Source organism: Trachypithecus francoisi, unplaced genomic scaffold (genome assembly GCF_009764315.1).
Source record: "Trachypithecus francoisi isolate TF-2019V2 unplaced genomic scaffold, Tfra_2.0 Lachesis_group9, whole genome shotgun sequence".
Classification (NCBI taxonomy): Eukaryota; Metazoa; Chordata; class Mammalia; order Primates; family Cercopithecidae; genus Trachypithecus; species Trachypithecus francoisi.
In genome coordinates, this window is record NW_022681474.1 from 42,812,502 (window position 1) to 42,839,138 (window position 26,637).

Here is a 26,637-nt window from a genome sequence, read left to right on the forward strand (position 1 = left end):
GCCCTGGCAATGGAAAGGGGCTTGCCCACAGCTAGCTACCTAGTATACTGAAGGCCAGCACCCTGCTCATGGTCCTAACTGAATCAGCCCACTGTTATGAAAGTTGCAGATATAGCGATGTTCACTGGACTATCCATTTGCTCCTCCACATTCCCCAGACCCCTTATACATAGGCAGGGTCATGTGACTGGTCAGTGAAATGTCAACCAGAGTGAAATACATCCCTTCTGCTGCTGCAGGGAAAAGCAGATACTGGATTCTCCAGCCTCTCTCTCTCACTGCCAGGACCGATGATGACAGTGTTCCACGTAGTAAAGTCTTCGTGGGTTTGGGGCCTGCATAAGTGCCCCTCTCTGCTACTTGTAGTGAACTCACATTACACGTTTTTGCTGTGCTAAGCCACAGAGCTTTATTTCTTGCAGCACAGCAACCAACCTAACCTAACCTAAGCAATATGCTATTTAATAAATTAGCCAATGAGCACTTGGTATTTACTGACTCACTTGTTCATGAGGGCCCCAAAGAGTCCATAGATAACCAAGGAGAAGTTGAATAAAGGAAGATTTCAGCTCAAACATAAAAAAATACTTTTCACAGAGTCATGTGGAGATGAATGTGCTGCTTCAGGATGTGGTGCCATCTCTGCTTTTGTACAGATTTGTAGCTGAGGCCGTATGGCTTTTTGCAGGAGGATGGTGGAGTCCAATCCAATGGAGTGGGGTGAAGATTTATCTCCTTGTGCTCAGGGACCCCTCTCCCAGCAATTCACAAACATGTGAATTCCAAAGAGACTCCATCTCTGCAGGATGACTCTTCCAAATATTCTCCCCTGGGCAGATTTTTTTTTTTCAAGTGTTCTGTATGGCAGACCAGCAAGTTAGAAAAGCAAGGCAGGGTGTCAGCTCCATATGCCCCTTGGCTGGCATCTTTGTTCAGTGCAGAAACCATGCAACTGTACACAGCAGCACTAGATACTGGGCACTATCTCAGCGCTTTATATATGCCATTTCATTTTTAAACTTTCTACAATAGTCCAGCAGGATGGGCACTATTATCCCCATTTAACAAAATGAGAAAACCAAGGCTCAAAACATTTAAGTAAATTGCCTGAAGTCACATAGCTAGTCAACAGCAGAATTGTAGTTCAAATCTGTTCTATTTGCTTCCATGCCCAATGCCCTTTCTATTACTCTACAGCTGCCCCCATTCAAGCTGGGAGTCTAAGTCCAAGTTCACACTATGGGCAAAGACAGAGCTCAGGCCAAGGGTACTGGCATCCTAAGCTCAGAACACCTGCTCCACAGTCCTACCGAGAAAAGTGAAATTTCCACAGTTGTGATAAACAGGAACTATTTACAATGCTCTGAGTCTTGCCTTAACGGAAATATTTAAGATAGTGTCGAAACAAAATCTATTATTTCATTTACGAAGACATTCCTAGGGGCTGCGGAGGGATGCAATGGAATATTTGCTTCTATAACCAACTAGCATTCTTGTATTTCAGTCCCCAAGTGTCTCTGAGGATCTAGGCCCTGAATGTAAAATAAAACATACTTAATTTTCTCAAATACCACTAGTTAGGAAAAAAGCAAAAGAAAAGCAGAGTAATTTCCTTTCTCATCTCCTGCCGCAGGTGATTGGATTGCAGGATTGCATGGAGGGAGAAGTGATTTTGTTTCTTGGATAGTGAAATTAAGTGAGCACTTCCCAATTTATTCCTAAAAACACGGAGACACTGCGTTTATGTTCCTGAAATGAGAAATCAGTAGAAACACAACTGGATAAAGAAAGGGAAATTAAAAAGAAAATCACCAATCATTTGATTATATGACAACACGTGAACACTCACATACTTGATTGTACTTTGCAAGTCTGTAGAAAGGAGGATCATTTAAGAAAAAAAAAAAAAGACGCTGGTTTCAGCATGTTTTTTGTAAGGATGGGCTATGGCAGCTGGAAAGCTAAGTGTCCTGAAACAATGGATGGCCCTCACATTTGTGCAAGGTCTTCAGAGTTTACAAAGCACTTTCAGATGTGTTGTATTTCTCCTTCATGTCCTGGCTCATGCCAGGCTCTCTAGCACCCCTTTCAACCCAACTTCCCTGTTCCTGCTCCATGCTTTCTGTACCTGGAAGGCCAAACTGCCAGATGTCTCACCCCTAGCTATACCATGTGCAGAGGCGCCTACCTACACAGGAATCTACACTGCTGTTTCTCAGCCCCATGCCTTCCTCACCTTTAACACTTCCATCACCTCTGGTGCCACCTCCTGCAGCCTTCCCTGAGTGCTCCCAGCCTTGCCTGGCCATCCTTCTTCCCTGTTCTCCCATGTCCTCTGTTTCTCTCAGTCCATGCAGTCACCGGGATCTGAATGTTGACCTTGCTCCTCTCTCAGCTGAGTGTCCCCTGTAGAGCATAGAACAACCTCTTTCTAGGTGGACACTGGACCCAACACAGAGCATGGCTTAGTCTGTACCCAAGAATTACTGGGCAAGTGAATCCCCTGAGGGTGTCATTGTCCCTATTATATTGACCAAGAAGCTGAGGGTCCTGAGGGCTGGGTGATATGTTCTATGTCCCCAGTGAGTTAGAGGTGGTGCCTAGGCTAAAGTCCAAGTTGGGTAACTCCCGGCATTCCTGTTTGCTATGGAACGTTGGATCCCTCATGTAACACAGAGACTGGGGTGTATTTGAGGTCATGCCTCTTGGTGCTGGGGCTTCCTTTCTCCCTTAGAAGCAGAGTTTTCTTGAAGTTAAAAAGCCACGTGATGTGGCCCCACTGCCCAGTGTTCTCTGTATTGGCGGGGAAGTACAGGGTAAGAGTCTCCACTCTATCAATGCTTATAGACTTCAGAGTGAAGAGATTAATCAGGACCAGATTAAAGGAAATACAGTTAAAGGAATAAAGTTATGTCAACTCCTTTAATTAACATGTGCTTTTTTAGTCTCAAGTATACAGACACTTTCTATTTAAAAAATAAGATGAAATTATGAAAGGGGATAAAATAAAAGTCAAAAGATATGCTTTAAGGAGGAACTAAATAAATCAGTAAGAGCTGCCTGTGGTGGCAAAAGGAAACACAAAAGAGTGAAAAAAATGTACAGCTCGAATGAGGATTTGACTATTTACAGCTGCCAGAGGCTGCCACTGAATGGCTGGTCAGCAGCATGGCTGGCCTTCCTCCCTGCAGGACATTCTTGTATAAATCCAACAAAGTCTTGGTGCAACTCACTTGTCCTGAATGCCTACTGTCTGCATGCCCCTGAAGACACAAACGGCCCCAGAAAAATGACAATAAAACATAATTAAGAAACACCAGGACAATCTTCACTGCACAGTGGGAGTCCAGAAGGAATGATCATCGCTGTCTAGAGGAACTTGTTCCCAGAGCAAACAGACACCTGAGCAACCCAAATGGGTGAGGGTGACAGGTGGAGAGGTGGGGGAAAGGTCTCCAGCAGAAGCAGCTGCACAGGAACAGGCAGCAAAGCCCAGAGCTAGGAAAAGGTGTGAGTCATACATTTGCAGATCTGTAAGAAGTTTGTTATAGCTGGAAGGAAAGGCTTTAAAAAATGGTGTTGATGCTTAGTCCTGTTTATTGAACACTTTACATCCTGGGACCAGAACTAATGCACCATTCACTGGCCTCATCATCACAACAACAAATGAGGTTGCCACTGTTACTAACCCCATTTTAACAATAAGATTAAGTCACTGAGGTGAAGTAACTTGCCCAAGATCACAAGGTTGGTGTGCACCCAGGCCCATGTCCATCTCTGTAAAGCCATGTTCTAGATAGTAAAATGTCTCCCATGGTGTATCAGTCACCCATGGCTATGTAACAAATTACCTCAAAACTCAGCAGCTTAAAACAGCAGTTTTAAGGTCAGAAAACAGTTTAAGGTCAGAGTCTGGAATCTGGGAAGGGCCTTGCTGGGTGGTTCTGGGTCAGGCTCTCCCACAAAGTTGCAGTCAAGAAGTTGGCTGAGGCTGCAGGCATTCAAAAGCTTAATGCGGCTGGGGCACTGTACATCCTAGTTCACTTGGTGGCTGTTGGCAGAAGGCACCTATTCTGCATGATGTGGGCTCTCCATCATGCTTCTGACCTGGCAGTGTGCTCCTCCAGAACAAATGGCCGAAGACAGCAAGCACGACCAAGACACCAATGTCTTTTATACCCCACCCTTGGAGTGACATACCACACTTCTGCTCGATGCAATCAGTCACACAAACCAACTGTGGTACAGATCTGGGGCTGAATGCTAAAAGGCAGGGATCCTGAAGGCCCCTAAGAGGTTGCTTCCCATGCCTGGGCATCCTAAACTATTTAGACTTTCTGTTCCTGTAAGAAGTGGGTAAGGGGGGACTGGGATCTGAAGTTTCGGTTCCTCTAGCGGGAATTCCAGGGGCAGAATGTATTATGAAATGCATGTAGAGAGGCTCAGCTCAGTGAGAAGTTCAGCTGGTCTTTCCATCTGAACACCATGTGCAGCAGAATGGCCCTTCCCCTCCCTGATGGCCCCTTGCCTGTGCAGCAAGGCTGTCAAAAGATCTCTTTGCACACAGTAGGTGCTCTGTGTTGTGCTGACTGAGTTGAATACGGCTTCAGCTGCATGAATTTGCAGTCATGTCAGAATTCCCTCAGACCCATGTGCCCACTTCCTCAGAGCAGCTCATATTTACCCTCTGAGATGATCACTGACACAGCCAGTGACTGCCCTTCTGAGCAGGGGCTCCCTGCAGATCCACAGCAAGCTGGGTGGGCATGAGCAGGCTGCTCTGAAAAGCTTGGCTTCCCTTTCTGAGGATTTTATCAGTATATAAAAATAAACAGAGTTGGCTGACTCCTTGATGTCTCAGGGTTGCATTTTAATTGCTGCTTCTTCCGAGAAGACAGGCCAGTCCCACTTCCTGGTAGACACCCGCACTCACAGGAACAGAACTGAACTCTGGGTGTTGGGGCCAGAGCATCCCAGAGTGTGACTGACTGGTTTGCAATTAGCACTTCATTAGAGGGACACCTCTGGTTCACAGGACCAAGACTGGCTCCCAGAGCCTGCACAGGGATGAATATCTCCCCCCTGCCCACAGAGTGATCTTTCCAGAACCTGCCTCTAGCCACACTACTTCTTTTAAAGTTCTTCTTACCCTTCCCTGCCTTAAGGACCAAGTTCAGACTCTCAGCCTGGCTTACAAGGACTGCCACAATCTGGCCTCTGCCTGCTCCTCAGCCTCATCCATGTCTCCACTCCAACTCCCCAGCCCTGTTTCCTTCATTTTCTACTGCAGTCAGATTCAACTACTCGTAGTCGGTAGATGATCGATGCTGTTTTTCACCTCATCTCTGCCTTGAGTGCCCTTCCCTTCCTAAATAACATCTATTCCTGCTTCAGAATTAATCTTCCCCCTACTGTCTGTCATCTGAGAAGCTGTCCATTAGCCACCCTGAGCTGAATTATAGTCTTTTCTTCTTGCTTCCCCAGCAGTGGGATGGTGGTGCTGAGCCCTGAACCCTGACTGCTTCCTAGAAGTCCTCAGCAGCATCCCCACCCCCAAGGAACCCCCTCACCCATGTTCGGGAGAGCTGCCCTGTGAAGCTGGTCATGTGGGATGTCACCCCAGGAGGGAGGAGGGGCCTGCCCAGCACAGCCTGTAGCAGCTCAGGCAAACACAGTGCACCTCACTTGTCTGCATCACCATGGCCCCTAGGAGTGAGCATGAACTTCCACAACCTTTGCTGACAAGCAGGAGTTCTGCCCAACACAGCCATGATGCCTCAACATCCAGGGAGATCCTACCTTGTATCAGCACAGGACTCCTGGGTTTAATGATGCTTGGCCCTGGCTTCTTTCAAGACTTCAGTCTTCATTTGTGCATCTGTAGGGAGCAGGGAGCATGGAGGGAACAGCAAGGGCTAGGGATTGGGTTCCAAGTCAAATTCCAGCATCGCAACAGGAAGCCTGGTCTTCAGCCAGTTCATTCAACTCGGGACTTCAGTGTCCTCACTGGTCCAGTACAGGCAACATTCCCCCTGGGCTGCTGTGGGTAACAGGAAAAAAACATGGGGTGCCGCCCATGACTTTGGGAGATGTATCTGGGGGTGAGATTCTGGAGAGCTTTAAGCCCTGGGCGATTTGGGTCTTGAAGGCATGCTGTGGACCTGGAACAGCACTAGTCCTGCATGGCACCGGGACCCTGCCCCTCACCATGAACCTGAACCATCTCCCCGGGAGATGAGTTCTCACCAGCCAGGGCTGCAGGGGCGGGGGCAGAAAGCAGGAGCAGCCCGTAACAGCTCAGTAGACGACGGCTTCTGGGATCCTTTTTCACCAGGATCTGAGGCCTGTTTACATGGGTCCCCCCCGTGGTCTCTACTGCTTAGTATGCCTTTTGAAAATGATGCTCAGTGGGATGGTGTGTGCACATTTGTAATTCCAAAGAGCCGACTGGTTTTTCACAATCTGTGCTTGCTAATTTCTCAGTCACAGGAAGGGAAATAGCAAAAAGTCCCCAATACTGCTTGTTGAGTGGATTCCCTAATAGCATTATGTAGTGCTTCCTATTCACAAAGCACTTTTATCCCTCTCAATGAGGAAGGCAGACCTATTGCTATAAGCCCAGGGCAAACCCGACATCCACAGAGGAGAAATGACTTATCCAAGGTGGCACAGCGGCAATGAGAAAGAAGGGCATGCACAGCAGCTCCCCATTTCTCCTGCCGGCTAAGCACATGCTCCTTCATAGCAACCTCTGACATAGAAAGAAGGAGAGATGAAGCAAGAAGTTCCCAGAATGAAGGCTGTTTCCCCTAAGAGGTGGGCATCCTGCCACAAGAAATGGCTCATCGGGAAACACTGAGTGAAAACCCACATTCAGAGCAAGCCTTCCCAGTAACTGAGATCCAGCCTGAGGTTTCCAGGAGCTGAGCCTCAGACGGAATGAGGGCGGGTTCAGCGCTGAGCCAACCCTTTGAAACTGAGCCTGTGGGTGAAGTCAGGTCAATACATTCACAGGCGTTTCGGGCACTATCGACGTCTGGGGTGGGAAACCCACCCGAAAGCTGTTGAAATACAGGGGCCAGCACTGGTTTTGCAGAACAGTGGCTCTTTGAGTGGAAGGTGTTCGAGAATTAAGTTTCCCCAGTGTTCCCAGGGCTCAGACTATAAGCCAAGGGGGGCCGGGGCCCCCAGTGCCTGATGGAGCCGCTGATAGGTCCCTGCTGGCTAAAAGTGATGACATTGGCAAGAAACTGATCTTTCTGGGGAGCAGAAACTCAAGAGCACTCAAGTGCAGAACACAAGGCAAGTTGTGTTACCTGCCACAAAGCCCCAGCTTTCAGGACCAAGGGAGGGGGAGAGAGGGACCACTTGGTATTGGGTATCAGGAGACCCAGACCAGACCCTGAAGGAGGAAACGGCTGAAGCGAGACCTCTTATCTTGTCTTGACTCCTCCTTCTTCATATAATAGGAACGTGCTTAGGCCAGAGGCAAGAGAGCATGTAATCCACTACCTCCCTCTGTGTCATAGACAGGAAAATTGAGATCCTATGGCATCAGGAGCCTTGTTCTTGGGTAACAGAGTGTCAGACATGGGACTAGGAAGCAGGCCTCCAGATTCCCCATCCACTGCTGGTCTGGACTTGGAAAACAAACAAAACTCAAAGCCTCCAGCCCTTTGTCACCATGCAGCAATCCACAGCAACAGCACACCTCCATCTGGCCTCCTTCATACTTTTTTTGTGAGCCCACAGAGTGCTGTTCCCTGCTGTAAGCTGATGTTTGCACACAAATTTCTGGCCAAAGTAGTTTTTGTTTAAAAGCTAAGTCAGTTTGTGCAAAAGCACACCCTGCCTGGCATGGCTTCCTTAGCACATCCCCACTGCTAGTCAATGCCTGGTTGAATTGTGAAGACCAAGGATACCCAATGTGGGTGTCACCTGTGCACTACTGGAGATAACCCCGGGGCAGGGTAGTTGCTGACCTGGGCTCCAGCATCTCAGGTGCCAAATGCAGCTTAGATCCAACAGGGCTGAGACAGACACAAAGAGATGCAATCCTGAAGCATGGTGGTATTTTAACCAATACGCTGCACACTGGATGGCTTATAAATAGCAGAAATGTATTTCTCACAGTCTTGGAGCTAGAAGTCTGAGATGAGCGTGCCGCCATCATCGGGTTATGGTGAGGGCCCTCTTCCTGGTTGCAGACAACTGACTTCTAGTCATATCCTCACATGGGGTCCCTTTTATAAGGGCACTGATTTTATTCATGGAGGCTCCACCTTCATGACCAAATTACCTCCCAAAGGCCCTGCCTCCTAATCCCATTACACTGAGTGGTAAGGTTTCAACATACAAATTTTGGAAGGACACCAGCATTCAGTCCATAACAGGTGGTCCACGGGGAGGCTTGAGTTGGCTAAGGGTGGGCAGGAAGCTGCTGGAGTTGCAGGGAAGACTTTACCCATATTCCTGCATGGGCATTTGTCTAGGAAGGGCATCCCTGGCATTTGTCTGGGAAGGATGCCCTGTCTGCATCCTCCTTAGGTGTCTCACAGTGACCTGGTCCCACATAGCCCAGTCGGAGCTCAAACACCTTCTTCTGACTTCAAAAACGTCAGTGTTAAGAGTTTTTGTTATGCCTAGGTGACCTTGGCTGCTAAAAGCTCAGTATTATTGTTTTCTATCAACTGTGTACTTTTCATAGGATGTCATTTCTGTTTTGTGCTACAGCAATGAAGATGATGGGCTGCAGTGGAACCGTGAGGGCAGGGGTTACAGAAAAGAGGTTTAAATTCTCTTGGCTTTTTTTAAAAAAGCTTTTCTTATTGAAGTGCAACCTAGAAAACAAGTCCCCATTGGAGAGTGCCATGAAACTTCCTGTGTAACGCACTCAAACGTCCCTTGGCAACTGGGAGCTGAGGAACCTGATAAGGTACAAGCTACAGATATGCCTGGGAGGTTGTGAGAGTAGCAACATTTTGTCCTCACTCCAAGTCTCAGTCCTTTAAGAAAGGACTTAGAATTTTAAAATAAAATAATGATTAGATTGGAATCATTGAACACCAGATCTAAGAAAAAAACTTCAGTTTTCTCCATATGAAATGAGACTTTAGGACTTGCCCACAGAGGTGATGTGGAAACCCAATCATTTTGACTCCAAGTCAAATGCCTACAAAGCATCCCTGAGAACTGGGCCTTGAAAATTGTAACTACTCATATTCTTGTTGGAATAATCACTCTTTGGGAATGGCATCATGGAATCAATCCCATAACTGAAATATTAAAACTTCCCATTTTCTTGGCTAGATTTTGTTGTTATTTCACCAGAGGAAGCCCCAAATGCAACCTCTTTGTATAAATGTCTTTCCCAGGGACCAGGGTAAAGGTATTTTTTTTTAAAGCGCTTGACTGCAAAGCACCTTAGAGGCATAGCGAATCAGTACTTTGGAGTACCTGAAAGACCACCTAGGCAAGTCTTTCCATTTTGTTGCAGGGCTTTCTGAGGCCCAGAGAAGAAAAGAGGCTCAAACAGATCAACCGTATCCATCTGATTGTCCCTTTCAGAAAGTTGAAATAAGGGTGAAAAAGAGAAGTTTCTAGCTATGATGGGCACTGGGGTTTGAAGTTCACACAGCCTTAGGGAGCTGGGTGGCAGTTATTTTATTTTATCTTTAATTTTTTTGCTAGGATATAACCTGATAAGTAAGTCAGTCCTCAGAGGGTGGGGAGTGGAGCAGGTGAGCAGATGGCATTTCTTGCCCTGGCTTTCCTGCGATGCTTTAGACCCTGTTTTATTCAAGGGAACTGAGTTAGTTCATTGAAATCTAAAAGAGCCCCAACCAGAACAAGGGGATTCAGGTATGCACAGGAGCTGGAGTGTACGACCTCTGAGAATCCTTTAATCAGAACAGCTCTGATCTTAGGAGTCTTAGGTTTCAGGGCCAATTGCAGTTAGTGAGACCCAAGCTAAGGCACCTCATGCCAATTCCACTGGAGTTAAAGGTGGCCTCTGGAAAAGGGTCTTTTGAGCTCCTTGCTATGCATAAGATGGTCCATAGACCAGCAGCATTGGCATCAGCTGGAAGCTTGCTAGAGATGTAGAACCTCAGCCCTACCCACATCCCCTGAATCAGAATCTGCATTTTTGCAAGTTCCCCAGTAATTCCTATGGGCATTAAATTTAAGAAATGCTGGTTAGGAAATAGCATTTTTTGGACAGTAAGTAAAAGGTGGAGTGGAGCCATGGGGAGCTGGTGGTAATACCACCTCACCTCCAGAAGAAACTCTTCCCTTGGCCTTGGGAAAACCACGGCCATACTCAGAATGACTGCTTTCTCATCTGAAAATGAGGGGATTGGACTGGATGATCTTTATTCTCTACCCTTGCAGGCATTTCTCCTATGAGCTGAAAGGGGGGAGTCCTGCTCAGCTGAAGATCAGAGAGCTTCTTGCTGTGTAAAACACTCCCTAATCAGCCTTATGTCAAGTCCCCCGCCCCCCGACTAACCACAGTGACAAGTCTCAAGAGTGCACCTTGTCAGGCTGTGAATAAAGTTCAGGCAGTTTGGTTAATTACCCTGACACCGACTAGAGTTAGCTATCCAGCAGCTCAGGAACTCGTCTTAATGATTATAGGAACACACACGCCGCAGCTTCGGGCATAACCTGCCCCTTTGCAGCCTACAGCCTGGTTTTGGAACCACAAGTTCAAGCAGAACATTCCCAAGGGCATTAGGGGTCTAGGGAGGCATCAGGAGGTCCCCATTTCCCATTCCAACATGGGTATGAAGTCATATTCCCAATGTGCCATAGTGAAGCCTGGTAAGCATAATAGCCATCTCAGTTTCTCTCTGATGCCCCTGCTTGGAACCTGCCTGTGGTACTCCACTGCTGTCAAGAAAAAGCCATGCAGGATGTGTACCTCCTAATTCTCCACCCACATCTCCATTAATCCCTACCTCAAACCTTCTGCCCTGGCCCCAGAGAGCTATTCTTGGGTCTTCACACGAGCCATGTGCTTTCTTCTGTTGCACATGTTGCCTCTGCTCAAAGCAACCTTCTCTGCTCTTGATCATTATCCTTACCCATCCTTCAGATTTTAATATCTATATCACTTCTCCCAGGAAGTTTTCATGACCCTCATGACCAGGTTGAGTGCCTATCTTTCTATAGAGTCGTATGCTACATCATTCATGCCAGGTATAACACTGCATTTTAAGACAACTTCCTCCAGCCGTAGTGAGCTGTGGGCTGGCAGTTTTCATGCCCGACTTATGTAACATCTAAGCCTCATGAGGACAGGGATTGTTTTCTGTGTCATTTGACAACTGTATCCAGAGTGCTCAGTACATCGCCTGGGACATATAAGATGCTCAGTAAATGCCTAAGGAAGGGAGAAGGGAAGAAAGGAAGAAGGAATGGATGGAAAGAGGAAGGGGGGAAGAAAGAAAGAAAGGAAAGGAAAAATTGAAAGATGGGAAGAAAGGAAGTAAAGAGGGAACAAAAGAAGGAAGGGGGAAAGAAGGGCAGAGAGAAAGAAAAAGAAAGAAAGAGAAGGGAGGGAAGGAAAGGAAAGAAGGGAAGGAAGGGAAGGAAAGGAAGAAAGCGAAGGAAGGGAAGGAAGAGAAGGAAGAGAAGAAAAGAGGAAGGGAAGAAAAGAGGAAGGGAAGAAAGGAAGGATGGAGGGACAAAAGAAGGAAGGAGGAAAGAAAGGCAGGAAGGCAGGAAGATAGAAAAGAAAGAAAGAGAAAAAGAAAGAAAGAAAGAGAAAGAAAGAAAGAAAGAAAAAGAAAGAAAGAAAGAGAAAGATGGAGGGAGGGAGGAAGGAAGGAAGGAGAAGGGAAAGGAAGGGAAGAGAAGGGAGGAAGGAAGGGAGGGAAGGAAAGGAAGGAAAGAGGAAGGGAAGAAAGGAAGGAAGAAGGGGAGGAACCCTTATGCTTAGCATGCCTCGTGTACGATGAGTACTCAGTAGTTGGTTTGGGAGTGACTGCATGCATGAATGGAAGCCTTTCTTCTTCTGGCATAAAGTCTGGAGAGTAAGAGCTCATTAGGAGGGATTGCTTGACAGGCTGAGACATAAAAGTGTCCACAAGGCCCATCAGCTCTGCAGAGGTCTGACATCTGATGAGGAGATAAGACTTGTCCCCTGACTGTGGGATGTGGGATGAGAGGTACAGAGTGGGGACTTCCATGAGAGGGTGCCTTTGAGTTAATTATCAGGGGGAAGTGTGAGGACCCCTGTCCCTTCACCCAGAGCACACATCACCTCTCTCCTGTGGGCTGTCTGTCTGAAGATCTAGAAGGCCAGTTCCAGGTCTAGGCTCTTATCTGGGCTGAGAGGTAGAAGGGAAGAAGGAGTTTCTCTAGGCAGGGTCTTCAGAGAGAACACTTTCTCGGTTCCTGTAACCAGTAAATGACAGAGCTGAGATTGGAAGCCACCTCCAAATGGGCCTCAGACCCACAGCTCTTTCTAAGCATGATGCTGTGTAACAAGCTTGGGAGTTTTATATTTTTAAAGCAAAGCTCATTTTAAAATATCTGTTTCTTTACATGTGGTGGCAGCAGTGGGATAATAGTCAAATGTCGATAAGCAGAAATCAGGGGGAAAAGAATTGGAGCATTTCTGGAAGACCTTCCTCTTTCTCTGAGCCATTTTGGTTCCAGTTTCTCAGCTATTTCCTCAGGGTCAGGGGTTGTAGAGGAGGGGTTATATTTTTTAATTTAGTAAAAGGATGGAAAGAGGGAGAGAAATGTTCCCTCCTTCCCTCCCTCCCTTTCTTCTTTCTTCTTTTTCTTCTCTAAGAACCTGTTAGCCTACCCAGGTAGCTTCCCAAGGAGCTGTGCTGGAAGGAGCTTTGTTCTCCTGTGACCAGTGGCACAGAACAGAGGAGGCGGGATAGGGTGAAAGTCGAGCATGCAGGTTTGGACGTCAGACACACCTGGGCTTAAAGCCAGCGTTACCATTTATGAGTCATTTGATCTCTGCCAAGTAGCTTCATGTCTCTGAGTCTTCATTTTCTCATCTGTGCATTGGGAACAATAATAGCATTAATCACTGGGGATTTTATGAAATAGTGAGATAAATAGAAGCAAGGCATTTAGTATGGGATCATAAACCCTAGCCACTGCTGCAAAATTAGAATGTTCTAAAACCTTAAGGCATTTGAAATAATTCATTTGGCAGTAAAATCTGACACCATGTAAACTCACTTGGCAACAAAATCTGAACTGAACTGATGTAAAACTATTTAGAATTCTTATTGTGACTACTCATATGTTTTGCTGTAGAAATATTGATGTGTTTGATTATAGGGTGATATCTCAGTACTTCCTGGGGAGTTAAGTAACGTGAGTTCTATGTACCATATCACCTTTCTAAAATCTAGAATGATTTAATTTTCAAACTACAGATGGTTCCGAAGATTTTATACAAGGGGTGTGGACCTGTAGAATACCTGGCCACAGTGACTGCTCAGGATTTAAGAGCCACCATCCTTTCTGCTTCTGGGATTTGCCAAGGGCACACAGAGATTTGTTTGCATATGAGACTGTCCTCGGGTGGTATTTATTCCACAACCATGCCCTTGATCAAAAATATCTCTCCAACTATCTAACTTAAACTTTCTCCATTAGAAATGTATTTCTTTAAATTGTCCTGGCTCTCTGGTCATTGAGACCATTTGTAAAAATGAAAGTTGGTTAAGTGAGAGTTGAAAATGAGAGGTACTCATGAACCACAACCAAAGAGAAGGTTGAGGACAAGGCATGGAATCATGGTAGGAAAAGATGACATCCCTGGTTCTGCTGCCAGGTCCAGCTCTGGAAGTTAAATAGAACTTTGACAAATAAGAAATTTAAGATATGTAAAGAGAGTGGATAAAGCAAGAAAATTTCTAACATTCCCTCCTTTCTTAATTTTTCTCTCAAAAGTATTTGGGAGAGATTTTGTGATTAAAAGACACAAATCTAATGTAATTAACATAGGGTTAAAAGATCAAGTTTATATACATGAAGCAGGGAGTAAGGGAAGTTGCTACAATTGAGTCAGAAACCCAGTTTTGAGCTTCCTGGCAGCCAAGGACAAAAGGGAAACATAATGGTTGTGTGTTCTCATAGCATGTGTCTGGCGTATCTATCGTTGCCTCACAAACCGACCCAAAACAAAGTAGCTTAAAATAATTATTTTACTTTGATCATGATTTTATGGATTAGGAATTTAGGGAGGGTTTGGCTGGGAAGCTCCTTTCTGATATGCATGGCATCAGTGGGGATTGCTGAAACTGAAGGATCAACTTCCAAGACAGATTATTTAGTCATGTGTCTGGTACATCACTGCTCCTTGGCTTCTCTTTCTCTATGCAGTATTTCATCCTTCAGGGCTTTTCTGTAGAATCTGGACTTCTCGCTATGCAATGGTCTTAGGGTATTTGTACTTCCAACTTGACAACTGGTTTCTCAGAGCAGGAAGTGGGAGCAAGACCAGTGAAGGGCCATCCCCACAACTCTTGTAGCATCACTTCCACCAGATTCTCTTGGTGAAAGTAGTCAGAAGACCCACCCAAATTCAAGGGACTGGAGAAATAGATTCCTCCTTCTGACTGGGGGGGAAGACAAGGTCACATTGTAGAAGAGCATATGGGATGGTAGATACAGCTGTGACCATCTTTGGAAAACTAAACTGCCACAACACAATAAAAGGAAGCATATATATTTGTTAGGAGAAATGACATTTTTTTCTAGCATTGAGCCTGTAAGATGAATTATGTGGGATCTCTTTTTTTTTTTTTTTTTTTTTGAGATGGAGTCTTGCTCTGTCGCCTAGGCTGGAGTGCAGTGGCGTGATCTTGGCTCACTGCAAGCTCTGCCTCTCGGGTTCAAGCCATTCTCCTGCCTCAGCCTCCTGAGTAGCTGGGACTACAGGCACTGGCCACCACGCCTAGCTAATTTTTTGTATTTTTAGTAGAGACAGGGTTTCACCATGTTAACCAGGATGGTCTCGATCTCCTGACCTCGTGATCCACCCGCCTTGGCCTCCCAAAATGCTGGGATTACAGGCGTAAGCCGCCGCGCCCAGCCCATGTGGGATCTCTTATAGACAATCATTGCACACTAACTAAAACAATGTCATTAAGAGCCGGTTTGCAGAAGACACAGGAACAGCTCAGGATCTTATGCTTAGTAATTCTGAGAACTGAAAACTTTATTTCCAATAATTTTGGTCCTCAGAAATGGTTATAGTCCCTAGAATGGAATTTTCCATTTTAATTAATTAAAGGCCATGAAATGCAGCCTCTTCAGTGTGCCAGGCCCTGGTGCAGCTCTGTGGAAACCAGGGAGCCACATATCTGACACCTGCCCTCCTGGCCTTCCAACTTGCTGGGAAGGCATCAGATCTAACAATCCAAGGTACGGGGGTGTGAACCTGAGTTTTTAGGTGTGATCAGAAAGCTGCTTATATAAAGCTTTTGCTAGACACAAGGTATCTGGACACCTGGACACAGGTGTTTGTTAATCCAGATGCTTGGTCTCAACCTTCCCCGATTGAACTAACTTCTCTGGCAGCTGGAACCCAGTACTTCGTACGTGCACCCCAGGCGACTTGGAGAGTTCCTTCTGCAGCCCATTATGAAAGTTCAGAGCACGATGACTACTAGCAGCCAATACTAACTGAGAACTTTCTCTTGTCCAGGGACTGTTCTAGGATATAACATTAGTCCATCTTCACAAGCTCAGTGAAACATTGTTCTCCATTTTCAGATAAGAGACTGGAGACACAGAGAGGCTCCAGAACTTGCCCAAGGTCACACAGCTTCTAAATGGGTAACATCAGAACCTACTTTCAGAGACCTGATTCCAAAACCTTCACTGATACTTTCCGTGAGTCCAGATGAACAGAGAGGGCTTCAAGGAAAATCCATTCAGTGCCAGGATGCTACCAGCTCCCTGGGGCATGGGACTGCCATCCTCTCCTCGGGGTCCGTCCTGATACTTCCGATGTAAATGTGGAAAAACTCAAGTTCATAAGTTTTGCTCATGTGCTCTGCCCTGGAGAGGGCAGGAAGTAGAACAGACACTGGCCTCATATTTCGGTGTCGGTTACCTCTCAGGCATGTGATCCATGTACCAGAGGTTTCACATCACGTAGCCCCTGCACAGCTGATCTGTGAATGGGAAATTGGGTTGAGCCATCACCAGGTCCCCTTCCAGTTAAATATTTGTCCCAAGTCTCTGACGATTTGATATGAGAGTCCCATGCCTAATGCTGTTTGTGGATTCATTGAATCAATTATTGTTTCGTTCATTCAGTTCATTCAACAAATAGCTTCTCTGTGTCTACTACTATTTGCACTCAATTCTCAGAGAAGTAAATGTCTAAAATACCCACTTAATAACTTAAAAGCTGATTTTACCAATTTCATTTTACTGTAAAGCCTCCCAAAGGATTAACATGTTAGTGTGCGCCCCCTCTCGCACCAGGGCACTTGCCCACAAAACCGCCTCCCATTGTTTGAAGGGAAACCTACAAGGGGATCCCTGCCCCTACCCCCACAGCACTTTCTAATTCAAATCACCATTCACCGGCTTTCCGCCCTGGGGCAAATCCTCCACCTTCAGTCCTACTTTGATCCTCCAGCCTAGGCCGCTTTCATTTCACAGTTGAAGTAACAAAGGTTAAAACAGATGACAACTATTTCTAGAGAGCTGGGTTTTTTGCACCCCAACTACGCACCCTGGTGAGGCGCCGAGGAGGCCACATTACAAGGCTGGAGAACCCTGGGAGCTTGGTAGTGTTGGTGAACAAGGGCTCGTTCTTCTCTAGCCCACTGTCCTAAAGGCTGACTTCCTTCCAAGCACAGAAGCTCAAAATTTACAATGCAGGGCCCAGGGCTGCGGTGGGGAAGGGTCTCTCACTCTTGCCGGCAGCTCCTAGGGCATTTTCCTGGACTTGGGGTCAGAGTACTATGGAACTCCAATCTCATCCTACAGATTGGGAAACTAAAGGGGAGTTCTTTGTCCAGGGTCAGAGAATGTGCATGGGCAGCAGGGAAGGTGGGAGAAGCAGGAAGTCAGTAAAGGAAAAACAAACCAAAACCCAGCAAAACAGAGTCCAGTGCAGCATTCCTCCTGGGGGTAGCCCTTTGATGCATCCCTGGTACCTAAGAAGCCAGCTCCAGCCAGGCCTCACCTATTAGCCCCGAGGACCATTCTCCCCAGACAAGTTCTCTGCTCACTGGGCCATGCCGCTTTCCTCTCGTCCTCCTACCAAAACTCCACCTACTTCCTTAGCGATTATCTTTTCCTGAATTACCAAACACAGCAGCCTGAGCTTCACCGGGGAGCTGGGAGCTGGGGACATGTTCCTGGGAGTCCCTAGATGGATGGCTTTGAGTTTTTCCAGCAGAAGAGGAGGCAGCCAAACCCAGATGTGAGGGCCCTCCCGCTCCGAGCTCAGCCTGTCCTGGTGGCTTCCTTCCTGGAGTCAGGGCTTCTAAGGAGTGCTTAGCAAGTATGTCAGCTTCCAGACCAAGGCCTGCTGTTCTTGGCTCTGGGAGACGTTTTTCAGCACAGAATGCTCGCTGTAGACTGCTTTGCAGGGGTGGGGGTGGGAGGGTGAGGGCAGACCTCTCAACTCATCAGAATTCAGAGTATGACTCCTCCACTCTGTCCCCTTGGTGACTTTACATGTTCTCAGGACAGCTTTCAGAAAGCCTCCTGCCTGCTACTTGCTCTTGGGAATGTGGGGGATGGGGGCAGCAGTCGTGTGGGGACTATATGTGGAATTTGTTGAGATCAGGCAGAAGGAAGTGAAGACACCCTCTTCTGATTTGTGACATGTGAGAACATTCTCCTGACAGAAGCAGCTCCCGGTAATAGTAACAGCTTCCGGGCCCTCCACAGGCCGCAGCCCATCACCTTCAGCGTCCTGCCAAGCTCAGCAGCAGCAGTGTGGCAGGAGGGGGCGGAGAGCTGGAGGCAGCGTCTGTCTGGGGATGGGGACTAGAGGTAGACACCGGGAGAGGCAGAGCTAGAAGGAGACTGAGAGAGCAGAGACAGGGGCACGAGAGAGACAAAGGGAAATTGAGGAAAGAAGTGATCAGATCAGGGAGATACAGGGGCCTGGGAAGGCAGAGAGTAGGAAGCAGAAATAGTGCTGAAGATGGAGACAGGCGGAGATGGAACTGCAGAGATTCGGCACTGGGCTAGCTACCACCCCCATACTCCCGGAAGGCCTCCCTGAATCCTGCAGACACATTCCCTGCTTGGAAGCCTAGCAGCTGGCCCAGCTGGGAAGAAGGTTGAGAAGGTGCCTCAGGCCAGCCCACCAGCAACAAAACTTTCTGGACCTCTGGGGCTTACAGAGGAGTTCAGGACCTAGGATTCCTAGGTGTGTAGCTCTGTAGGAAACAGCCTTCTCCCTCATGTCAAGATTTAGGAACTTGGCGCGGTGCTATTTCTCTCAAAAATAATATCTTTTTAAAAATAAAATGTTGCTTTCTCCCATTTAAAAATAACCTTTTCCCACCCCTGCTACCTTATTACAAAAGAAAACAATGCAAGCTCATCATGGAGAACTTGGAAAATATGAAAAGATACAGGAAAAAAAATAAAATGTGAATTGTAATCACATCACCTAATGATAACCACTGCTAGCAATTTGATGGTCTTCCTTTCAGTCTTTTGTCAATGCATAGAGCTATATAATTAGCAGTAATATGCCATAAGCATTTTACTAAATAATATTTGACATTACCACTTTTATTAGTGTATATATTCTAATACATGGACAAGGCTTTCTTTATTGAGGTAATCTACAGTTGAATATTTAGGTTGCATGTAACTTTGCCACTATGAACAATGCTTTAATAAATATCTTACTGCCTACATCTCTGCCTCAGTTTTTGAATATTTCTTCAGAATATATTTAAAGAAGGAGACTTACTGTATCAAAACTATGAACATTTTTAGGGCATACATACACACACATACGAATACACACACATACACACACACGCAAACACACACACATACACACACAGTGATGGTTTGGATCTATGTCTCCACCCAAATCTCATGTCGAATTGTAATTCCCAATGTTGGAAGTGGGGCCTGGTGGGAGGTAATTGGATCATGAGGCAGATTTCCCCTTTGGCACTATCCTCAAGAGAGTGAGTGAGTTCCTGTGAGATCTGGTTGTTTTAGAGTGGGTGGCACCTCCTTCCTGCTTGGGCCATGTAAGATGTGCCTTCTTCCCCTTTCTTTTCCAACATGATTGTAAGTTTCCTGAGGCCTCTCCAGAAGCTATTGGTACTGTGCTTCCTATACCACCTGCAGAACCATGAGCCAATCAAACCTTTTTCGTTATAAATTTCCCAGCTTCAGGTATTTCTTTATAGCAATGTGAGAATGAACTAATACACATGCGCGCGTGCACACACACACACACACACACACATCTTCAAATTGACTCCCAGGAATAATGTACAATTAAACTTCTAGTGCAATTTAGAACCAAGTGCTGATGACAGAGGATTTGCTAGTTAATAACAGTCCTCTGCAGCTTGTAAGGTAAGTTGAGATAGGTGGGAGGTAAGTATAATTATCTCCATTTTTCAAAGGAAGAAACTGAGGCCCAGAGAGGTTAAGTGACTTGACCAACATCTGAAATGGAACTAAGTGGTCTTCTGTACTGGTTTCCCCATTCTAGTCATACCATCAGCACCCAGGGTCAGATCTTCATGGGCTCTGGCTTGGATTACCCCAGAACCACCTTGCCATTGTGGCAGCCACTAGCCACATATGGCTATTTACATTTATATTTATTAAAATAAAACACAATTTTAAAAATTAGCTCCTCTGCCTCTTTGACCCTATTTCAAGTGCTTAAGAACTATAGGTGGCTACTGTGTTGGATAGTAAAGATACGAAGCATTTCCATCATAGAAAGTTCTATTGAACAGCATTGCTCTAGAAGGTTGGCATTCTGTCTTCTAGTATAGCTTCTCCCACCCTCACTGCCACACACCAACTATCACTCATTCTATACACCATGGATGTATCATACATCCTGAAAACATAAAATTGATCATATCACTCACTTGTCCAAAACCTTTATTGATCTTGTTACCTGTTATCTGCCATATTAAGAGGAAGCACAAATCCACAACTACCTTTGCTCTTCATCTCGATGCTTTTCTGAAAAATTATTACACACTGTCTGTGCCTGGACTGAGGTCCTATAGGCACAGAGATGGACAAAGCATGGACTCTATACTCAATGAGTGCATGAATTGATGGGTTAAAATAATACACATTTCCTGGCCTCCTGCCCTGCTTTATTATTCCTTGTAGCACTTAACCATGCCTAGCATTTATTTATTGCCTGTTGCTTCCACTAGAATGCATGCCTCAAGAGGGCAGTGGCTTTTTACGATTTGTTGACTTCTATATAGACAGAGCCTACTGAAGTGCTTGGCGCTCAGGAGTTGCAGAACAAATATCTGTGAATGAATAACTACATTCCAGGATATTAAGCTTCCAATTCTTTCTGATGGGCTAGAAAAATTGGAAATGAAGCAATGCTCCACCACAGGTGTTTGCACCTCAAGCCTATAATGTTTGAAATCTGACCTGTATTCCTTCTTGATACTCAAATGCCAGGATATTGCATTTCTGCAAACAACCACCATTTCCTGCATTTTTGGGATAGAGAAAAAGAAATAATATCAGGTACATTTTATGGCAACTGCTTGGTCCAAAGGAGGCTCCCAGTTGGGACTATCTCCCACTTGAAAAGGTAAATCAAGCACTCAATCCTTGCAAGTTACCCAGCAGGGAAGTTCAAGGAGAATATTCACCAAACTCTCAGAAGCTGGGGTCAAAAGAAATGAAATAAGCAACTCTCTGCAATTCTTCTGTTTTAATTTTTGAGAAGTTTTTTAAATAACAGGGAGCATTCAGTTTAAGCAGTTAGAATCCTTTTTTGTTTGCCTGTTCATTTTTGGCACTAATGGCAGTAATGGGGCAAGGAACTGTTTAAGGAACAGTTTAAGGAAGAGTACTGACAATGGTAGTGGCAGAACTTAGATCTTCAAACATACCATACACAATCCCCCCATCTTTGCCCTGTTTTCCTTCATCTTTACTTTTATTCAGAATCTTCTCATCAAATAGAAAACATTTTCATCTCCTTCTGTCAATTTTTTAAAAAACCAGTTGAGGCCGGGCGCGGTGGCTCAAGCCTGTAATCCCAGCACTTTGGGAGGCCGAGACGGGCGGATCACGAGGTCAGGAGATCGAGACCATCCTGGCTAACACGGTGAAACCCCGTCTCTACTAAAAAAATACAAAAAAAAATTAGCCGGGCGAGATGGCGGGCGCCTGTAGTCCCAGCTACTCGGGAGGCTGAGGCGAGAGAATGGCGTAAACCCGGGAGGCGGAGCTTGCAGTGAGCTGAGATCCGGCCACTGCACTCCAGCCTGGGCGACACAGCGAGACTCCGTCTCAACAACAACAACAAAAAAAAACAGTTGAAAAGCCTCTATCTTTTAATAGGAACATTTAGTCCATTCACTTTTAGTGTAACATTTTTACACATTTTTTCCCTGACAGTTGGATTTATGTTTACTATTTATTTTATTTCATTTCCTCTATTTTATTTTCTTGATTTTTACTGCACTTTTCTATTCCATTGATGGTTTCCTTTTATTTTTTCACACTTGTAATTGAATACATGCTTTTCCATTATGTAAAAACAAAATGCCATTATTTCTCCTACTGTTTCCTTCTTCACTCCAAGATCATATGGCCTTTAAAATCTTTTTAATTCCCCACTCTTTCTTTCTACAGATGAGAACTTTAAAACTCATTTACCTGTACCTTCTTTCCCCATGCCCCCCAAAGTTCTAGTTTTTCCCAAAAGAGTTTTATTATAATTAGTTCCAGACTGTTATTAGATTTTCCCAGTACTGTGTCATTTCTATTTCAAGATCTTTATTTAGTACTTTCCTTACACATTCCAAGAAACTCTATAATTATCCATTTAAATTTAACCATATATACATTAATTATTCACTGCTCTTTCTCTCTCTTCCTTAAACTGTTTAAGGTATTCTCTTCCCCTTGCCCCAATCTCCCACAGCTTCTGTTCTGATCCCCCTTTTATTTCTCATCAGAATCCTTCCTTTATTATTGTCCTTAGATGGTATAGTGGTTTTAAAATAAGTCCAAAACTTCTTTGATACTCCTTCCTTCATGAGGCAGAACTTAGTTCCCTCCTCTTGTGTGTGGGTTGGAATAGCTTCTAATGTGTAGAATGGAGAAGTAGTGTGACTCCTCAGAGTAGGCCATAAAAAGCATTGTGGTTTCCTCTTTGCTGTCTCTTTTGGATCATGAGCTGTAGAGGAAGCCAGTCACCATATTCTGGAGGAGTTGTGATTGGATTCAAAGGGGAGGGAAGCCATTTCCTTCCTAGAGTGCCATCTCTCCACTGGCATAACCCATTGCTCCCTTTTGAGACTTACTCCCCTGTCCTCAAAATACTCAATTCATGGTCTCGGATGCAGCCGACCTTGACATAGACTATGTAGGCTGGTGGATGCCAAGGATCATATTTCACTCATTTCACTCTCCCTTGTTCTCCCAGCACCTACCTAGTGCCACCAGAGACTTGTGAAACAGAGCTTACTGTTTTTCCTGGCGGCTTGAGTAAAATACTGCTCCTCCCCTTTCACAGAGAAGGGTAGTGGTGTGCCTACCTGGGGTCCCAAAGACATACGCTTTTGGGGTAGTTGAAATTTGGGATGAGGTTGCACTCAATCATCCCTATTATCTTGCCTGGCTTCTCCTGCAATAGAGTATTTGCTTCAGGAGTTTACAAAAGGTAAAAAGTATGATCCATTGGGCTGCAGAAGAGGGGCTGAGTCTCTGTTTTGTGCAATCCATATTTGTTCTAACCCACTTCTCGGAGTCTATCTGGAGGCCTCCAAGGCCTCCCCATACTGGGCATAGTGAGCATTGACCCGGTGGGTGGTTCTCCAGCAGTATTCTGGCAGCATTGTTCTCCCTGAGCTACAGTATGGATGTCTCCATAGGGCTGCCTGAGTGTCTTCAAAATATGGGGACTGGCTTCCTCCATAGCTATTGATCCAAAAGAGACAGCAAAAAGGAAACCACAATGCTTTTCGTGGCCTACTCTAAGAAGTCACACTACTCCATTCTACTCATTAGAAGGCAATTGATATCAAATATGTTTAGAAAATTTGCCAAACTATGTCATAGAGTACATGTGGATATTACGTAAACAAACACAAAGCAGGTAACCAGTAAAGAAACCTATTTAAATGTATTAAACCAAAATGTCCCAAACATAGATGACCATCGATTTCATTCCCCTTTTCAGCATATAATGTCCACCAGCAACCTGTGGGAGTATTTTCTGTGAATAATACTTTGGGAAATACAGAGATCCTGAAGCTCTAAGGGACGTTGGAGTTCACATGGAGTCCAGTTTTTCCCTTTAACTCAGAGGCAGTGTGGTCTAAAGCAGTAACTCTAAAAGTGTGGTCCCCAGACCAATGTCACCTGGGAGCCTTTTGAAAATTCAAATTCTCAGGCCCCACTCAGGCCTAGTGAATCAGAAACTCTGGGGGTGGGGTCCTACAGACTGCATTATTATATCCCACTAGGTTATTTCAGTCTGAGAACCACTGTCCCAGTGGATTGAGAAACAAGCTGAAGCCCCATTGTCTGGGCTTAATTTCTACCCCTGCTACTTAGTACCTTTGTGACCTTGGGTGAGTTTTCTAAATTCCTGTGTGAAATAGTATCCATCTCATGGGGTGGTCATAAGCATTCAGTGAATTAAAATATATAAAGCACTTGGAGCAGTATCTGCAATGTGTTAATTGCCATTGTGTTCATGATTATTGCCATTATTGAATAGTTCCTCTGAATTTCCAATAAAAGGATAAGTAGAGTGTTATTGAGACCTGCTATGTGATAGGAACTAAGGTATGGATTGGCAAGGGAGGGTTGCAAGTTGGCATCTTAAAATTCTGATATCTGATTACTGACCTTACAGAACATAAGACATTCCTGTGCTAGGAAATGTTTTGCACTCTGACATTCTAGGAAATATCTTTTCTTACAAGTCATGGTGCTTCATTATAAATTACTGGTTTTGTGAGATGAGGAACTCAGAGAGAGTAGGATCACTTCCAGCTGTATTTTCTGCATCAGCTTCTGGTAGTGGTTGGAATCCCAGATTCAGCTTCAGCAAATGGCTTTTGACTCCACAGAGAAGGCCCTCCTCTAGGCACTAGCACAGAGAATCTCCTTTTGGTTTGTGTTACAATAAACCCAATGACATAGTAACCTCTGCAATTTGACCAAAGTTGCTCTGTGGCAGAGTTGGAATTCGAACCCAAAGCCTCCAACTCTCTGCCTAATGCTCCCACCACAACACTAGAGTATGTTCTATCTGGAGGAACCTTAGACAAAAGAGAGCATCAAGTTCAACCAGCTCAATTTGCAGAGAGAAGATGGAAGTGAAAGGGAGCCTGTAGCTGGCTTAAGGCTGTACAGCACTGGAGTGGAACAGCACTGGAGTGGATGAGCTACAGCAGAAACTGAGCTCCACTCCTGTAAACTCTGCCCTTCACTTTAAGATGCTGTGAGTCCCCAGCCTGACTCCTGCAGTTAGGCATAGTGTGCAGGCTGGCTCTTGTGGATTTTCCTATTCTTTTCCAAGCATCAGGCCATGAGTAAGAAGGACTAGTCACCTGAGTTGGGGTGGGTGTGGATGTGCTGTCAATGGCCTTGTCCTACCACAGATGTCCCTCCCTGGGACATGCTTGGTTGCAAATCTGCAGGAAGCTCTGGGAAAGCCAAACAAAAGGTAACTAGAATGGGCCACAGGGGGCCCATTAGTTTCCTGGAGCCTCACGGAGCATTCCCAGGAGAGATCAATGCTGGGAGTGTGTGATCAGCGCAGGCACCATCACAGGCAGCTGCTGGCATATTAATATTCCAGATAAATGGCTTTTGGCTCCAGCAAAAGATCCTGCTTTGGAGCAGGTTTCTTTTTGAAGCTCCTAAGAGGGGCAACTTGCAAAAGAAGGTGAAGGAAAAAGGCAGCTTTGCAGAATGATTCCACTAGAAACCCTCTGCTCCCATCCATCTCTGTTTATTTTGTTCCTCTGCCTCTCCTGATTCATGGCAGGCTCACAAAAAAGGAGAGAGAGAGCTCAGCTGCACACATCCTCAGGGAGGAAGGCAGTCAGCAATTACCCAGGACACTAAAGCGGCCATCTGCACAACCCATCAGCTTTGGAGCCTCACCACATTGTGCTTGAATCCTAGCTTTGCCATTTCCCAGCTATGTGACCTTGGCAGGATCTCTCAACCTTGTTGAGCCTCAGTTTTCTTGACTGTAAAATGGGAGAGGATAACATTTTCCCTAAAGGGTGGCTGAGGATTAAATGCAGCCAGGTACTTAGCACAATGCCTGCTGGTGGGTGAAACTAGGTGCCATTATCACAAAGGTGGCAGCTCAGAGCAAACAGAGCTAGCAGAGTGTCCTGAGCAGGGCTGGTGACATTCATTCCCTGCAGTGAACCTGCTCACTGGCTGCTGAGGGCCCTGCTTCTTGTGCTGCATCATGTGGAGTATGTCCAGATGTTTCAAGCTTAGGGAAACTCCAGGCTAAAGTCCTTTAAATCTAATTTTAGAGGTTCAGAATCTGAGACCCGGAGAGTGACTTGCTCAAGCTCACACAGCAAATTAGATGCTAGAGTGGAACAAAGCCTTGTTTCCTGTCTTTCTGAGCATATAAGATACATTCGCCGAAGGAGCCTTATTACTTGAGGCCTTTCTCTCTTTCCCTGAAGCCCTGCACTTAGAAAGGGCCATATTTGTCACTGCAAGTCTATGTCTAACGGACTAGACCAGGCCAGAGTGGCAAAGGGGGCATATGGTGTAGATGTTCCCAGACCTTGTCTGCATCGGGGTCACCTGGTGAGCTGTTCAGAAATTGGTCTCCAGTCCGGCCCCTAGAGTAACCGGGGAGGGGAGTAGTGTAGGCTGGGTCCCAGGAATCTCAGTGTCCACAGTGCTCCCCTGAGAGCTCTGTGAAGAACAAGTGGGAGGCCTCCTGGCCTGGGAAGATCTCATCCCCCACCACAGGGAGGGGCATGGCTCCTGATTCTTGGGTGACCCTGAGCAAGTTACCTGTCTTCGACTCAGTTTCCTCATCTGTGCCGTGGAAGGCAAATGCTCCTTTTCTCAGGAATTGTGGGAGCCAAACAGAAAAATATGTGACAGTGTGTCTACCCCAGCACCTGGTTGGGGTAGATACATGAAATGCTTGCTCAGGCAAGTCCAGGAGTGCCCAGCACAGCACCCAAGCCAGCATGTCCCATGGAGGGACAGCACCCCATCTTCCGTGCTGACAAGAGGCAGGCTTTCAGTGCAGATCTAGGCCTGGACTGGGCCCCCAGCAGGCCTGGCCAAGGTATTGAGCCTCAGGATGTGGGATGCAAGGCATGATAGACATGCAGAACAATGACAGCAACAATACGGCAGTTATGTGTGCTTACCATGAGCCACACATGCACCAGGCACGCTGAATATTCAGTC